This window comes from Caretta caretta, chromosome 7 (assembly GCF_965140235.1).
Source record: "Caretta caretta isolate rCarCar2 chromosome 7, rCarCar1.hap1, whole genome shotgun sequence".
In the NCBI taxonomy this organism is placed as follows: Eukaryota; Metazoa; Chordata; order Testudines; family Cheloniidae; genus Caretta; species Caretta caretta.
This window is the reverse complement of record NC_134212.1, coordinates 9,892,061-9,908,006: the sequence shown is the minus strand read 5'-3', so window position 1 is coordinate 9,908,006 and position 15,946 is coordinate 9,892,061.

Genomic DNA, 15,946 nt, shown 5'->3' with positions numbered 1-15,946 from the left:
TCACCAACAACCACATACCACACAACAGAACCACTAACCCAGGAACCTATCCTTGCAACAAAGCCCGTTGCCAACTGTGCCCACATATCTATTCAGGGGACACCATCACAGGGCCTAATAACATCAGCCACACTATCAGAGGCTCGTTCACCTGCACATCCACCAATGTGATATATGCCATCATGTGCCAGCAATGCCCCTCTGCCATGTACATTGGTCAAACTGGACAGTCTCTACGTAAAAGAATAAATGGACACAAATCAGATGTCAAGAATTATAACATTCATAAACCAGTCGGAGAACACGTCAATCTCTCTGGTCACGCAATTAAAGACATGAAGGTCGCTATCTTAAAACAAAAAAACTTCAAATCCAGACTCCAGCGAGAAACTTCTGAATTGGAATTCATTTGCAAATTGGATACTATTAATTTAGGCTTAAATAGAGACTGGGAGTGGCTAAGTCATTATGCAAGGTAGCCTATTTCTCCTTGTTTTTTCCTACACCTCCCCAAGACGTTCTGGTTAAACTTGGATTTATGCTGGAAATGGCCCACCTTGATTATCATACACATTGTAAGGAGAGTGGTCAGTTTGGATGAGCTATTACCAGCAGGAGGGTGAGTTTGTGTGTGTGGGGGGGTGAGAAAACCTGGATTTGTGCTGGAAATGGCCCAACTTGATTATCATACACATTGTAAGGAGAGTGATCACTTTAGATAAGCTATTACCAGCAGGAGAGTGGGGTGGGAGGAGGTATTGTTTCATGGTCTCTGTGTATATAATGTCTTCTGCAGTTTGCACAGTATGCATCCGATGAAATGATCTGTAGCTCACGAAAGCTTATGCTCAAATAAATTGGTTAGTCTCTAAGGTGCCACAAGTACTCCTTTTCTTTTTATTAATTATTAAGGATTTCTAGGCAAGCTAAGCTGATATTCTTGGATGCATACCTAAAAATTGTCCACCTATTAAAAAAATAAACATTATAAGATAGGTTAGGCAGCCCAATGAGTTCCTTTAAAGGTCCCAACCACATCTCACTGATGTCAAATGAAAAATTCCCATAGTCTTCAGTGGGGTTTAGGGCAGGTCCAAGAGAGACAAAAGGAAGGGGAGAGAGAGGAATGAAGGAGAAGGGAGATGTTCTGCAAGGATTGGTTGGTTTGTTTTGGGTGAATGGAAAGGCAAGAGTGAAGCTTTTTTCCAGCTTGGATTTTTATGTTAGAAATTTAGGTCTTGTTTTCCCTGTTTTTTCCTGATTCTATGGACAAGTGAAGAACAGAATGGATTCTGACACAAGAGATGCCATACAAATGAAACCAGCTTGAGAGCTTGATCCAGTGTCCATGAAAGTCAATGGGATTCTTTCCACTGACTTCAATGTTTTTCAGAGTGGGTCCTAAGTAACAGAGGAACCTATTTAGTCTGACTGTTTAAAACCCTTTGGCTTGGGCTAATTGTTTTAAGTCCTGTGTAATTCCAATTGCCCAATAAACAATTGGGAGAAGAGCTGTTTCTGTATTATTTTTTTTGTCAGATTCAACATTTCCAGCCCTTCCAGTAAAGGCTAAGAAAAGTTCCACAACCCATGAGACTTCAAAAAAGTGCTACAGTAAAACCATGCAACACCAGTTAGACATTCCTGATTTTCCTAAGGTAAATTACAAGCAGCAAAAACTAACAAACAAAAAAACCCTACAGGCTTTGTACATTATAAAGAGGCAGTGGAGGTGGCCAAAGCTCATTTTTTGTTTCCTTTGCAGGCCATCTTTCAACCTCGTCCATGGTGCGACCTGTTTTAGTTTTAAATAACTCTTAAGCTTCTTCTTTTGGTAGAAATGAAGAAAACCATAAAGACCAGCTGTCTAAATGTTTGAGGGAAAAGAGAGAAAATGGCAGACTAGATTTGTATACAAACCTTTAGATGTTATTAAATGTACCCAAATAAAGCTTCTCAATTTTCTATTATTAAAAGCAAGATATAACAATATTTTGGACACTCAAGACTTTGAGCTGTTTATTCGTTTTCTTTCTTTATGCTTTTTTCCCCTGAGAAACCTAACAACTGAAATATAGCAACAGTGCAGAATATTTATCAGGGAAAACAAGCACTTAACAGAATTGCAACATTCCAGCTTCCACATTTTCAGAGAGAAAAAGCAATAGACAATGAATCAACAAGCTGCTGATACTGTATTTACTCCTTAGAATACTGGGACACAAGAGAAATTATTTGCTTTAAAAAAAGAAAATTAAGTATATAAGAATAAAAAAGACAAATCCAAGTTTTTCTTTCAAACTACACTCTTGAAGGAGCTTTAACCACAGATCTACAAACCTTCATGTTCTCCCATTTTGATAATATTTGAAAATAAGGTCAATATTGAGAAGATCTATCTAAGGAAAGAGCTAGTTCAATTGAGTCTCAAGTATTCCAGATATGGAGGGTATCCTTAGGCCCACAGGTACCACTTATACATCATCTTCTCACTACTTATTAGGGCTGTGCAAATTAGAATGCTTCTGCACAGGACCAGGGCCAGGACAGACACAGTGCTGACAGGAAATTAACCAGACAGTCCACTTCCTGCCTCTTTTGGGTCTGTATTAATCCCTTCTGTGCTTTAACGGTACAACTCCATACCAATCTCTAATATATTTTTTGTACCCAGCCTTCTGCCCTTTAGAGATTTAAATTATGATAATTTACACGCAACTACAACCCTGCCAGCTTGCCAATATACAACTTAAATCATTCACCTCACTTATGATTTTTGATCCATGAAGTGCTATATAAGCATATTGTATTGTCTGTCACAACACAAAATAATTGCAAAGCCTCTGTAGCAGATTTCATGAGATTTACTCTAAAATCTTGAACAAGTAATAGTTTGCTCTTTTAAATTCCATACTTTAGCAGCACTTGATCAATACAGATTTGTGCTATTGTCAATACAGGTGATAGTCTTCTGCAAATTTAGGCAATTGGAATTTTTTACTACGATAATGTTAAGAAAAGAAAGTAGATGATTCATTTATTTGATACCACTGAAGGAACCAAAAAATTGCTACATTTTATCCATTCAGTGAAATTTCTAATACCAACCAGCTGCTGGGAGAGAGTGGTTTTCAATGGGACTAGTCATGGTAGTAAAGTTAAGCATGTGTCTGCAGGATAGAGGCCATAAGACATAAACTTAAACTGAGTGCATATTTGCAAACTCCAGAACTGACTGGGGTTTTCCTCTGTTGTTGAAATTGTTAGTATATGCACCATCAATAATTAACTGCATGGTAGAGCAGAATGTTATTTAGGCCCCAATCCTGCAATGAAGTCTGCCTGCATGGAGCTCTTTTAAGGATCAGGGCCTAAGAATTCCTAAATGCAAGCTGGAAAAACAGGGGTATAGTCAACACTAGCTCCCTTACCAGGTTCCCACAATGTGCTAAGGTCTATGTAAGCTTTAGTAGAACACATGCAATAATACAATAAGCTTGGAGCTTCATTTACTATACAGTGAAATCAGATTTGACCAGTTTGCAGCAAAGGTAAAATAAGAACAGCAGCAGCCTGGAATCACACAGTGAGTAGGAGAGAGAGGCTGAAAATAAATAGTGTGTAGAAGGTAAAGGAGAATAAAAGTAAACTTGCCAGTAATATGCTGAATGTCATAATCAAGGCAAAGAATAATCATGACGATTTCTGGGAAGCAGGATGGGGAGCTACTTCGCTGAACAGAATTAAGAAATCTGCAAACCCGTGACTCTCCCTCTGACACTCAATGGGATCAGAGTTGAGCTAATTGAACTCAGCTATGCAGTGGCTTTATATTTATTTTTTTAAAGCTCACTGTGCTGGGTTGTAATAGTTTGTATTAATAACTCAATATATATTTTTGGCTGTATGGACATCAAAACCAACTGTTTATATGTTAATAGGCCCAATCCTACTCCTTTTGAAGTCAATGGGTGTTTTGCCATTGACTTTAATGGAGTAAAATTGGACTCAGAATGTTATGTATTTATACATTGTTATATATTCACTTTTTAATGTTCTTGCTCTGCAGAGTTCTACGCAAGTAAACGTGACTTCTACCAGAATCAGTTAAGAAAAGGAGAGGACTGTAAATTTGTGTGTATTAAACAATATGAAGCAGTGTAAACCTACAGCAGAGAATCTCATGAGTATAAGATTAAAGAACATACTGGCATGTCTAAACTTACCTCCGGAGTGATTGATCCAGCAGGGGTCGATTTATCGCATCTAGTGAAGACATGATAAATTGACCGCCAAGCACTCTCCCGTTGACTCTGGTACTCCACTGGAGCGAGAGGCACAGGCGGAGTCGACGGGGGAGCATCAGCCGTCGACTTACTGCAGTGAAGACACCACGGTAAGTAGCTCTAAGTACTTCGACTTCAGCTACGCTATTTTCATAGCTGAAGTTCTGTAACTTAGACCAACTTAGCTCACCCCTCCACCTCCACCCCAGTGCAGACCAGTGCATTTTTGTTTAATGCCGTATTTTGCCTTTGCCCTACCCCTTCATCAGTAATAAGGCACACATAGTACAGATTAAGGGTCAGTGAAAGTGAAAGCAGTTTCCAGATGCAGAATTAAGGGTATGTCTTCACTGCAGAGTTAACTCGAGTTTCTACAGCTGAGTTTCTCCACTCAAGCTAGGCTAGCTCAAGTGAGAGCATCCACACTGCAAAGGATAACTCATGCCATATTCTAGTTACTGCATCCTCACATGCTGAACAAAGTGAGGAGCTGAGCCTTCTGGGAGGCATATCCCTTGCTTTTTAGCACTGCATGAGTGTGAGATGCTCTTTGAAATCTTTCAGAGGTTACTTCAGAAAACGTTCTCTTTCTTTTTTAGGCACATGAGAGAAATGGTGTTAGACCAGCAGCTCATTATAGTACAACTACTTCCGATTTTGTGTTTGCAACCTGCATTCTGGTGCTAAGGCATAGATCACGCTCAGAATGATGACCTGTACCAAATGTTGGCGTTAATGGAATTCTCATTTTGGGAACAGGAGGCAGATACAGGGCATGAGACGCAGAAGAGTCCTTTTGGCAGTGACTTCTTGCTCTCAGAATAGGGTGACCAGACAGCAAAAAAATGAAAAATAGGGATGGGAGAGGGGGGTAATGGGAGCCTATATAATTTAAAAAAAAAATCCAAAAATCGGGATGGTCCCTATACAATCGGGACATCTCGTCACCCTATCTCAGAAGGTGGCAATGTGTTTTATCTAGGACAGTGATACTCAGACCTCAGTGGTTCAGGAGCCTAATTAGCTATCAATATTATCCAAAGGAGCCACATTAATGTGAATAAATTGTTCCATTTACTATTTAATATATACATATATATATTATAATTGATAAAATAATAATACTATAATAATATATATTATTCTCACAGCAGAAGACTGACCAAGTATTGTTATTTTATAAACTACAATAGGTTAATAACATAGTAAAAGCATCCTGACTGGTTAATAACTTAGATTGGTTAATAATTAAATCACACAGGTTTTTTATATCATGTGCTGCAAAGAGTGGCAGGAGTCACATTGACAAGCCACTTGCGGCTTGTGAGCCTTAATCTGAGTATCACTGATCTAGGAGATCATACAGATGCATTTAGACATCACGGAAGTGGAGACAGCCCAGGCAGACTTTCATAGCTGAGAAATATTTGCATGCTGATTGGCGGTTGTGAATCAGACCACAAACACAGAATGGCGGTTGTGAATCAGACCACAAACACAGAATGGTGGTTGTGAATCAGACCACAAACACAGAATGGCGGGACTACATTGTCATGCAGACCTGAGATGACCAGCAACAAGGTGAGGAAGCAGGGACCAGGAACAAGGCAGGGTCTGTTTTAGCAGGTGAGGGATCTGCCTTATTGTAAAGACAACTTCCTGGTGCTCCTTCCAGGCTTAAATAATAAGTTTGTGGCAATCAGAGGTCACAGGAGGAGCTGCCAGTTATCTCTACTGTGGGCAGCACTTCCCACAGTGACTGATATCCCAGGATGTATGGTGTGTTGACCATAGCTCTGCCCAGGCTGCCTGATGGCAGCATGGAAGTGCTACTCATCCAGAGCCCTGCACACCCAGGTTCAAGGCCCAAGAATCCTTATAGAGAGTTGCCTGTTGAGCCTGGCCCAAGATCTGTAATGAAGTGGACAAAGAGGCAGGTGCAGTGATGGATTACTGAATTTACTTAATGGGTTAGACTCTCTTTCCCGCTGATGCTTCCACTCTGTAAGAAGAATGTTTTCAGTTCCCTGTGGGTGCTGATCCTCCATGCATGCTAAAGGGCCAGTGGTGTGCCATAGTAACTGGAGAGGCAATAAATTGGTTTAACCTGTCACAGCTCTCCAGGCAGATGTCACTGTAATGGCATCTCATTGAAGGTCTGATGGAAGTATGTGTGGTAGCACATACAGACTGGAGGTTAGCCAAGCAGCTACTAGTAATATGAATGACGAAATTCAGCTGAGCAGGGTGGCTGGGGCTCCAAACTGCACAACAGCATTCAGCTGGAGTAAACATGGGGGCCAATACAGATGCATAAAGGACCAAAGAGTTGGAAGGTTCCTGATTAATTTACATATCAAGGCAATGCAGAAAGATCTTTATTTTCAGGTGTTTCAGGTGAAGCCAGCATGTGAGACTATGGTTGAGTTTTACTCCCAAGCATGTGACAACTGATTGGAATGGCAGTAGCGGTTCTTGTATATGGATGAAGATGCACGGATTGGCAGAATGATTGTTTAGATGGAAAAGAGTTGCCACTGTCTTGGTTTCTTTGAAAATTAGTCTCCTTTGCTGGAAGTAAAAGGTCAAAATATCCATGTCTTGGCTGAGATTCCCTTCAATCCTATGGAAGTAATTTCCTGTGTCAGGAATACAAATGTCATCAGCATACACACACATCTTAGCCTTCATGTCAGGAAGGTCCTATGTGTATACGCTGAAGAAAAGGGGAGCCAAAACTGGCCCTTGTGGAAAGCCACTGCAGAGATGTTTAAGGCAACTGATCCCACTCCCCCCACAATTTGCAGGATGAAGTGTTAGTTATTAATAATTTCTTGGATGAAAAGCACCAACTGCCTACAAGGAATAACTTGCAGCAGTTTGGCAGTCAGCCTAATATATCATGCAGTGTCATAGGCTTCCATTAGATCAATAAGAACTGCACTAACTTTCTTTTCTGACTCAAATGTGTTTTCTAGGTCTTGAGTCAGACACAGTACATGATCTTGGGTGCATCATCCTCACCTGAATCCAGCCAGAACTCAACAGGATTAGTCTATCAGCTTATAGGTAACATACTGTGGAGAAATTGGTTTTGTCAGTTGGTGGTTTTTCTGGCTTGGGAAAAACCTATGACATTTGCTCTGCATCACACTTTTGCAATACTGCAATCCTGAGTATAACAAATCAGAAACTGAAGCAGCCAGCTTTCCGTGACTGGGCGAAAATGAGAGGCACACTTGTGGATGTTATATAGACCAGGAATCTTGTTAGGCTGAATCTGATGTATAACCAGATGGAGCTCTTGATTAGTAAAAGGGGCCATCAGGTTCGTGTCCACACTCGGAACCTGCAGTCTCTCAGCAACCATCATTTTAACTGCATGGTTGAAAACTTAGTCTGGGTTAGGCACTCTGCTGTTGGCACCACCTGGGATGTGATGGAGTTTTCTGTGAACGGGGAATGGGTCTCTCTTTTGCCCAGACTAGAATTTCAGATCAATCTCTTAATAGTTTGACAGGCTTTGTGACTGGAATACATGAAGTTCAGTTTGTAAACAGGTTCTTTTAATCACTCTTACTTGGTTTGGTCTGGAAGGTTAAGAAAGGTCTCTAATTTAGTCAAAAACCTCCTGTTAGTTCTTGGCAGATTTAAATTTGTGATATAGTCTGGTTGCATCAATGATGATACAGGAATGAATTGTTGATTAAATAAATCCCCAGGTTATATATTTCTTTGTAGGAGCTAGAACTTTATCACAAAAAGTTTGGTGGATGGCACTAATTTTGTTCCAAATAGCTGATTCCAAGTCTCTATCCACAAGAGACTCCCAACATGGATAGGAACAGATCCCACCTTGCTTTCTGGAAATTCCAATGAGGTTTGTGGAGGCTGCTTGTAATTGGAATTTGCATGACTGTTGTGATCAGGCATGACCAATGCTGGAATTGAGGAAATATATCAAGCACTTTACGCTTGATAACCATGGGAGGGTGTTGTTCAGTTGCAGAAAAGGTGAGGTTGGGAAAAGAATGTGAGGTCCATCCTTTGCTATGGAAAGTGGGTGGCTGCTAATGGTCATATAGAAGCTGCAGGTCCACCATCAACATCCACTCCTCTAGCCTTACTCTATCCACATCATCATCGGGTAGCTCCAATGGGAAAGGTGTGAATTAAAATCTCCACAGTAGAGTGAAGGACCTGAGAAGATGGTGTGCCAAAGTTCCTCCTCTGCCTTGGTGAGTCCTGCACTTATTGGCGGCTTTGCTCACCTCAGAGGTTCATAGCAGCCCTCAGTTTGGCCACTTTTGCTAGTGGCTCAAACCTGCCTTTTACTCAGCTAACCTCATCACTGGCCAGCATGGGGAAAACGAAGGAGAACAATCCCTGCAGTTTCTGCTGGTCCACCTAGTGTGTCGGGGAACAGGCCAGGGACCTTCCCCTCTGGTGGGACCCACAGTCCAGGTCAACTCCTCTTGTATCCAATAAGGGAGATGGGGGAAACCCAGGCCCACCCTCTACTCTGGGTTCCAGCCCAGGACCCTGTGGATCCAGCTGTCTACTGTGTTTCTTCTAACAGCTGTGTGACAGCTACAACTCCCTGGGCTACTTCCCCATGGTCTTCCCCCAGTACCTTCTTTATCCTCACTGCAGGATCTTCCTCCTGAAGCCTGATCATGCTTGTACTCTTCAGTCATCCAGCAGCACACCTTCTCACTCCCTGCTCCTTGCGTGCCCCCCCCCCAACTGATGGGAGGTCCTTTCTAAACCAGGTGTCCTGATTAGCCTGCCTGCCATAATTGATTCTAGTAAGTTCTTAATTGGCTCCAGGTGTCTTAATTAGCTTGCCTGTCTTAATTGGTTCTAGTAGGTTCCTGATTGCTCTAGGGCAGCCCTTGCTCTGGTCACTCAGGGAACAGAAAACTATTAATCCAATGGCCAGTATATTTGCCTTCTACCAGACTCCTGTACCCCACTGGTCTGGGTCTGTCACAATGGGTAAGACAAGAGTTGGCCAGTTGGCAGATGCAGTTTTGTAGATATTGATAAGTCATTTGCTTCACTTACATAGCCTGTCATTTGATGACATCATTTGGTGCTGATGATGAGACTGGAGTTACTGGAATACCTTACCTGACATAGGATGCCATCCCGTATTGCCACTCCCCTGGTTCATGAAGCCCTGTAAGAAAAAGGTTTAATTGTACACTAAGCAAGTGCAGGAGAGTGGTGGGATGTGTCTTTGGCCAAATGGCACTCCCCACAAACCCGTTAGGACTGCAGCATGTATAATGCCATTCATGTTCTTGTGGCTGAAAAGTAGCCATCTCAAAAATATTAATGAATTGCTAATCTGAAAAACAGTTTAGATCAGGTCAACCAAACATTTCATTTTTATAATTTTGAAATGTTTCATTTCTATTTTTACCTTTCTATATTTATTTTTACTTTTCTATTTTAAATTGACTAAAAATTTAAATGAAAATTGTTTCTAACTGAAAAAAAAACTTATTTAAATAATGTTAAAATGGTATTTTTGACAATTTTGAAACTTATTTCAAAAATTTTTTTGAATGGGAAAATTAATCAAAACTGACCCTTTCCTACAAATAATTTTAGTTGTGAGGAACTGGCGTTTCTGAGGGGAAACAAGTGTTGTCAATAAATTCCCAAGCAATTCTAGCAAGTGCACAGGCAGTTCAATGCTATGTCACAGTACTGGAAGTGGACATCATTAGAGTAGCTGCTACACCTCCACCACAACTGCACAGGGTTGGAATGAATAGGGTACAGTTGACCACGTGCAAATCCATCCATGGACTGGCTAACGTCCCACCCCGAGGTTACTGGTTTCAGGATGTGGTAGCATGGAGGGGATGCCATGATAGGAGGCTTGGGTGGAACCTTGGCTGGGGCCGGACCTGGACTGGTCTTGGAACTTTTGGCCATCAGTCTCAGCATGTGCTAAAACAGGTCACTTTGCTGTTGGTGGTCCTGCTCCCTCATGGACAATGCAGTTTGCAGCTATCCTCTGCTCCCTCTCCAGCATCTTCTCAACTGCAGCTTTGTTTTGCCTCTCTTCTCCATCATCTCCCTCTGCAGATCAAAGAGGCACTCTGAGCTACTGATGAAATCCCAGTGCATTGCCATCAACACATCATCCCTTCTCCTCTTCCTTCTGCTTCGGAAGTTCTGGACCCTGGTGCTGATTGTCAATGATCTCCTAGGTGGGTGCCTGGCCTGCACTGGGGCAGATGGCCCTGAAAACAATGAAATAATTATTCCTCTCCCCGCCCTCCCCCCCAAGAGAAAAATAATATTTCTTCCTTTCCATTTTCTGCACCACACAAAAGGAAAAATTGCAACTTTTATCACCTTGGCATTCATTCTCCGCCATCTCTGCATTCCTCTGTTCTAAAGCTGCTTCAGACTTCTCAGGGATGCTAGGCTTGTATTAATAATTCTTGGTTTTCACACAGGCAGCAGTGTGTGCCGCATTAAAGCAATGCTTGCCTGTTTAAAATGTATAAAAAAATCTTGCATTGCCCTTGCCAGGGGGAAGAAGGGTTTTGGGGATCACGGAAGAGGGCAATTGTCAGTAATGCCTCCTAGTAGTAAGGTCTAGTGGTTGAAGCAGAGGTCAAAGCTAGACATTGGGCTGGGACTGGGCCAAGGGTGGTGCTGAAATCAAGATCCACAGACAGGCTGGGGTCAGAACTGAAATCTGCGGGAAGCGGCGGCCAGCACATCCCTTGCTATTGCACAGGCTGATTTGCAGCGCTGGTGGGGTTGGAGAAATGCCTGAGCCCAGGAGTCACCTGAGTCGTGTTGCATGCCTGGAGGCTTTGTCACTGCAGGCTCTGTGGGAAGGGGAAGCCAGTGCAGCTGAGTTGTTGCCATATGCCTGAGTCATGTCACAGGCCTGCCAGAACTTTGGTGCCAGCCTCAGGCCTGCTAGCTGTATGATGGGAGGACATTCTCCTAGATGCCCTTTGATCTGACAAGCGCAATACTGCTATAAAAAATTCTACAGGTATAGAGAGCCACAGGCCAAAGCAGGCTTTTCATACTGGCTGGATATAATTTCTGATCCAGAACCAGTGAGTAGGTAGATAAACAGAACAAAGGCTTCAGGGGGAGTTTTGGGAAGGCATCAAGGGATTAGCAGCACACAAGTGGACTCTAGCTGTATCTAGGCAGCGAGCAGTAGTTTGAGCATTAGAACCACTCCAGTTGACCCACTGACATGTCAACCAGCTCAAATGTAAAACATCACCCCACTCAAGTTAGAGGTTTTCATATGTGAATGGCAGTCAGGTTAGAGCCAGCACTCAAGTTATAACTTGAGTTAACTTTGCAGTATAGACAAGCCCATAGTAGGAGGACATTTTCTATGCCTAAGTTGTCCACCTTAGCTACTTACATACACTTTTTACTTCTACTTCTTATGTAGATTACTACTGAGATATTTCTCTCTTGAAACTTCTATGTGTTCTAATCAATACTTTAAAAGGTTGTGTATTGTATGTGTGTGTTCTGTGGGGTGCATTCAAAAAAATTTAAAATGTGTTCTGAATACTTCAGTGTTGATTCAGAACATGAATCATGTTTCATATGGCAAGTTACAATGTTCCCTATTCTATCTTTAAGTCCATATAAGCATTTTGTTTGTGCAGAGATGTATACAGTTTGTGTGCTACATGCCATAACTTTGATAGAAAAGCAATTTGCTGTCACCAATTTAACAAAAGTTCCCCCCACCATGCATCACGTTTTCCTTCTTAAAGTCTGATAAACCACATGTATCATTTAAACAAAATCTCATCACCAAGGAGAGAGGCAAAAACACTCAAAAATATACTTTGTATACTGAAATACAGCATAAAGTTCAATATGTGCAAACTATTATAGTGAGAGAGAGAAAGAAAATTTTGTAGGGTGGATCCAACAACCTTTTACAAGAAGTTCTAACATCTCCATTGTTTGCATCTTTGAAATTTGTCAGAGAGAACACCTTTGGGCCAGAGAAATGCCTTTCTTTGTTCCATTCGTTTCCATGCAGGTTTGACAGAGATATAAACTTTTGATAATTCCCTTCTGTCACTTTCATGGTCAGCAAAATATTGGCAGCATGTCAAAATAATAACTCAACATGAACTGGCCCCATGCCTCCATCAATGCATCATAGAAGATCATGGTTGGAAGGGACCTCAGGAGGTCACCTAGTCCAACCCCCTGCTCAAAGCAGGACCAATCCCCAATTTTTGCCCCATATCTCTAAATGGCCCCCTCAAGGATTGAGTTTACAACCCTGGGTTTTGCGGGCAAATGCTCAAACCACTGAGCTATCCCTCCCCCCATCAGCTGCACACACACTGCACTGGGAGCAAATAGCTTTTCTGGAAGTGGGTGGAATAGAGTCAGACCAGTCCCTCATCTTGAACCCAGCATATGGCAGAGTCCTGTGGAAAAAACTATAGCTGCTCATATAATTTAAAGACTGTAGTATAATGCATATGCACCAGGGAGCAGAAATAAGGTTGCCTGGGCAACCTAATTTTGGCATTTCCTACTTTCAAGTGCTTGACTTTGCAATCTAAATGTTCTTTTAACACAAGTGGAGTTTTTTTGTTTTGTTTTATTCAGTACAGTCTATATTACAGAGAAAGGAAAAGGAAAGCTTATATTTACATGTAGCTATAAATGACATCTTTTTCCAAAGGAAGAAAGCAGTTCTTTATGCAATTTGGGGTTAGAAATGCAGACATTGCTCATTCATTCATTGCATCCGATGAAGTGAGCTGTAGCTCACGAAAGCTCATGCTCAAATAAATTGGTTAGTCTCTAAGGTGCCATAAGTACTCCTTTTCTTTAGACATTGCTCACCCATCTTTGTGAATGCCTGCAGGCTCATAGGAAGGACCACTGGCTGACACAGCCCCCAGTGCAAGTTAGAGCACCCTCAGGACTGCTCCAACTTGAACCAAGTATAATGGCTCCCCAGAATGCATTATATTCTGGTTCCAGTCCCTCCTGGCCCTGACACACCTGCTCCCTGCCCCTGGAACACCTCTTGTGGCAGGGAGACCAGAAGTGGCCAAACCACAGAGTTTTAGGCTGGGGCCATGAGGCAGAGTTTAGTCTCCTTGATATCACTGAAACATTCTGAGAACTGATGACATCTTCCATTATCTACCTATAGGAAGTCAAAGACCTAGAATTGGTAACAAATATATTCAGCACCATTTTTTCTCCCATACAGCTGTAGCTAGTTTTATTTTTGACAAACGCTGATAGTTATGTAAAATTATTTTGTTTTGTATTAATTGTATTTTTATGTCTCATGGTTGTTTTTGAAGTATGCGGCATCATACATTGAATCAGAAAATTCTGATCTTTCATCTACGCTCCAGAGAATGACCTGAACTTTTTAAAATGAAATTCTATAACATTTGTGAATAAATGGTCCAAGTTTAAAGCTACAGACCACCCCCCCCCCAGTTCTTGTGCTTTCCATTAATTTGGGGTTGTATTGGTATTCTGTTCCAATTAGACTCTGTTAGTGCTTCAAAGCTTTATCTTATCTGCAGATAACATTAGAGATGAGAGCTTCCAGTTTTAAATTTGGTTTGTAGTTATTTTAAAGATACAAAGGCATCATTTGTGAATAGCTGATCAAATGTTAGAATAAATACCTATTCTGGGATCCAAAAGAACCAGAAAACTATTTCCCTTTTTGAAGTTCAGTTTCATTTAAACACTGGGCCTGATATTCGGAAGTGCTGAATTCCCACAGCTCCTGTTAACTTCAGCGGGTGTAGTAGGAGCTCAGTAACTCTGCAATCAAGCCATGTTTCTTTAAGGATGACTGGTGGAAAGTAGTTTACATAAAAGCAGGAGCTGGTTCGCACCTGTTCGCACGAACCTGTTGTTAAATTTTGAAGCCGGTTTAGAACCGGTTGTTAAAGGGGGTGGGTAAAGTCCGGCCCGCAGGACCATCCTGTCCGGCCCACCTGAGCTCTCAGCTGGGGAGGCTCCCTTTTTTAATTTTTACTCACCCAGGGGCGCCCCGGGTCTTCGGCGGCAGGCCTTTCACTGGCTCCGGCTCTTCGGCAGCACGTCCTTCAGCGACTGCAGGACCTGCCGCCGAAGTGCCGCCGAAGACCAGGAGCGACTGAAGGAACTGGTTCTTCAGCTTTTGGCAGCTCATCACTACATAAAAGTGCAAAAAGTCAGGGGAGAGGGAAAATGCTTAGGTCTGGTTTTCTTCCAGTTTAAAATCACAGTGCTTTCATTGAAACTAAGACATAGGGTATGTCTTCACTTCAGAGTTGGCTCAAGTTATCTACACTCCAGCTAATTTCTCTTGAGTTAGTCAAGCTTGAGTGACAGCAACCACACTGCAAAACACCACTCAAACTGACTGGATTAACATCAAAGACAGCTGCGTCCTCTCTGCATTGCTAACTTGAACAGCCATGTTCCAGCTTCAACCCATACCCCTATATAGGTCAGTTCGCTTGGGTTTAAAGTGCCACCTAACTCAAGCTGGAGATTTTTGTATTTGGACAGACGTTGGATTGGGGGCAACACTCATGTTACACCTCAAGCTAACATTGCAGTAAAGAGAAGCCCATTGAGGTTAACTAGCCAGGAAGGAGATGGCTGGAAAATGTAGCTGAAATAGATTATGTTAGGAGAGAGGAAGAATGAGAAGGCCAGATAACAGAGAGATCAAGGAAGAACTAACACCTGAAAGGGCAGGCAGAGTTTGCAGGTCGGTAGTGCACTGGACTGTGGGTTAGGACACCTAAGTTTCATTCTCATCTTGGCCACTGATCTGCTGTGTGACTTTGGGCAAATCGCTTCACATTTCTAAGCCTCTGTTTTTCTTCTTACCCCCTTTGTCTGTCATCTATACAGGTTGCACATGGGTTGGGAGAGGGAGCTCTCTCTTGTGTAACTACAACACCCAGCACAGTTGGGCCCTGATCTCAGTTGGTCCTCTAAGTACTACTGTGGTTCAAATGATAAGTAATAAAGGAGAAAAGAACTTGGCGGCAAAGAAAACAAGGCTTAGCACTTGAAAAGACCTGCTCTCATAGTTGCTGTTGCCCCTTGGGACACAAACACTTAGTTTGCATCAGGCTGGGGTGTGACTCTACCCCATACTAACCTGCTACACGCTAACTGCCCATGTGGACCCTATTGACATGCACTAACAGTTCTCTGTTATAATGACCCACCTTCAAATGGGAGCAGATCAAAGTGCACTAAGGAACGGATAGTGCGTGTCACATGGACACTTAGTGCACGGCAGGCTAGTGCGGGGTTGATTTACATCCCAGCTTGCTGTAAACAAGCTGTTCATGTAGAAATTGGTATTTTTCTTTTTAATTTTACAGTGGAAATATGGGAGCATTTGGGGTATTTTTCTCCTCTGCTTCCTCTATGACATTAGTAACCTCTGGCTAAACTTCTACTGCAAACCCCTACAAATGTCTATGCCCCATTTCCCCCTCTTTAAACACAGTACCACGCGTCGCCAGTCTGCTATGCCAGTGAGTAACAAAGTAAAACAAAGTTCCACAGCTCTCAATGTGGTACACAGAGTTTCTGCAAAACTCTACTGTATAGAAGATTGCTTCTCATTAGCTTTC